Source organism: Desmodus rotundus, chromosome 3 (genome assembly GCF_022682495.2).
Source record: "Desmodus rotundus isolate HL8 chromosome 3, HLdesRot8A.1, whole genome shotgun sequence".
In the NCBI taxonomy this organism is placed as follows: domain Eukaryota; kingdom Metazoa; phylum Chordata; class Mammalia; order Chiroptera; family Phyllostomidae; genus Desmodus; species Desmodus rotundus.
Genome location: NC_071389.1, coordinates 201824946 through 201827529, shown reverse-complemented (window position 1 = coordinate 201827529; position 2584 = coordinate 201824946). Strand labels below are relative to the sequence as shown.

The following is a 2584-nucleotide window of genomic DNA, read 5'->3' as shown; positions in this document are numbered from 1 at the left end:
ATGGTTTATGCCTCTCTTCTCTGACCAGAGAATACTTAGCTTAACTCTTCCTGGTCCAGGAGATAGAGGACAGAGACCCAATTAATGCCATTTGCGGAAGCTAAACACAAGGATGGATGAAGTCAGGGGAACAAGTAACAAAAACACGTTAGAGCCAGAAAGACCTAAGATAAAGGTAGAACAGTAAAGCCGACCAGAGCAGAATCCCATACTCCTCTACACGGTCATTTGGGTGCATCAGCCTATTAGAAACACACTTGGAAAGCTGATGAATATTCTACTAACACCCTCCCCTAAGGTTCTTGCTTGCAGGAGAAAGATAAAAACCCCAAGGCAAAGCCCAGACTAGCGTGGGCTCCCTCTAGAGCATGCCCGTGCCCTTCCTGGGCCTGAACTTTTTACTTCCTCCTAAACTCAGGGTCCCCAGGAGCCTTGCAGCCAGGGAGCAGGGGGCGGCAGCAGCTCCTCCGGGCCTTACCCCCTAAACCTGTCTCCAAGGCCCCCTTTCTCCCTGGCTTCCCTGTGAGCTGACAGGAGCCCCGCCCGGGCTCTCTCCTGTTGGTTCTCCCAACCCTAAGCCCTTCCTTTGCCTCGCGGGCCCCAGCTTTAGAAACATCCTCTCAAAACCACCTGGACTGGTCTTGTGAAATCTTTCCTGCACAAAGCCGAGAACCCACGCACCACCAGCCGGCCCAAGCAGACCCGCTCTGGACCAACCCATGTCTGGCGACAATGCAAGTGATGGAAAAGGGGTGAGACAGCTTCACCCCTAGTTCCTCATGCCCAGTGATACATACGTACACTTTGAACCGCACAAGCATTTGCTTTTTGCCTTCTGTTTGTTTTCTGCTTTTAATTATTCTTCCTTTCTTTTAGACACTTAAAACCTTTTCCGCTGGTGTCAGGCACCCCTGTGCCCGTTTTAGAATTGCTTGGCCCAGTAAACCTCCAGGGCCATTTGTCAGCCACCTCCTGTGGCCACGGACCCGCTGCAGCCGGCTCCTCAGCTCAGGGCACCCTGGAGAGGTAGGCAATTCATGCTTCATGGGGAGGACCTTTGACTGGACTCATTCTTTTCTCTTCCTCCCCTGGATGACAGTATTGAGGCATGGAGAGTTTATTTGGCCTTGGGGAGGTCGGTCCCAGGAGAAGGAGCAGTGAGCATGCTCCGTACGCCTGCTCCCTGGGCTCACACCCTAATAAAGCCGTGCACTCAAGTTGGTGCCTCAGCTTTGCTTTCCTAAGGAACCCACACTCAGCTTATTTATTTTTTCAGTCTTCTTTCTTTACTTGTAACAGCATTTAAAGCTGTGGGCATGGGTTTTCCCTAGATACAGTTTTAATTATATCTGTGGTTGATGATACACAATATTATTGTCATTAATTTAAAAATAGCTTGGCTATTGAAAGTTAAACTCACGAACCATCAGTGTGTGGGTGTTGCTGTGGACATTTTATTTCTCTGAGATTGGTACAAATGCCCAGGAGTCCCGTGGCTGGGCGGATGGCAAGTGTGTTGGTTTTTTAAGAAACTGTCAAACTTTTCAGAGTGTTTGAACCATTTTACATTCCCACCGTCTAACTTACTTTTTAAAATCCACGTTATGCTGCTGAGAGTTGTCCACCTTGTTGATGTTGCTTTAATTAATTCATCTTCATTGTTTATAGCTGCAAATACCAGCCAGTGTGATGAGGCACGATGGGGCGCCACGAGTGAATTACAGATGTGCCTTGAGCTACTAATGGATATGCGTTTTCAAGGATATAAACTATAATCCAAATTTAACACAGTTACGTAACATTTTACGTCGGTTCAGATTACATCCCTTGAACGCCGTTTTCTGTGGCTTCCGCTGTGAACTTGCGTCATTTCGGAGGACGGTAGGCATAGAACTCACCACCAGAGGGCGCTCTGCACATGCTGCGCCACCTGGCTCCTCCCCTCCTCTCCATCCAGTCCGCGGCACACTTTGTCTGTTAGTTAAGATTTGTTAAAAAAGAGTCGCAGTCGAGTCGTTACCTCGGTCAGACGTGGAAGTTTGCTGCGCTGGGTCGCGCCCATTCTTCCCGCCCCAGCGCTCCCTCTTTTCGCCGCTCACCGTCTGTCAGGAGGGCCCACAAACAGATCTACTACTCAGACAAATACTGCAACGAGCACTGCGAATACGGCATGTCACGTTACCCTGAGAACTTTCCAAACAAGTACCCAAAACCCATCTGATGTCTGAAGAGGAGTGGAGGAGACTGGGTGTCCAACAAAGTCTAGGATGGGTTCATTACATGATTCACGAGCCAGAACCACATTTTCTTCTCTTTAGACGACCTCTTCCAAAAGATCAACAAAAATGAAGTATGTCTGAGGATCGTCAATTAAATCTTTTTCAAATTTAATGCTTATGTGTATATAAGGTAGTATTCAGTGAGTACTTGAAAAATGTACAAATCATCCATCCACACCTGTGCATGAGCTGTGTTCTTCACAGCAACAGAGCTCAGTTAAATGCAACTGCAAGTAGGTTACTGTAAGGTGTTTAAAATTTCTTCCAGGTAACTCTTAGTGTAAGTGCCTGTTTGACTTCACATG

The 2584-nt window shown here is 47.7% G+C and overlaps 1 pseudogene; it reads left to right on the top strand.

The window, feature by feature from the left end:
* The first annotated feature begins 732 nt into the window (after positions 1-732).
* Positions 733-2355, top strand: LOC112322062 (cyclin-dependent kinases regulatory subunit 2 pseudogene; annotated as a pseudogene).
* Positions 2356-2584: the final 229 nt, after the last annotated feature.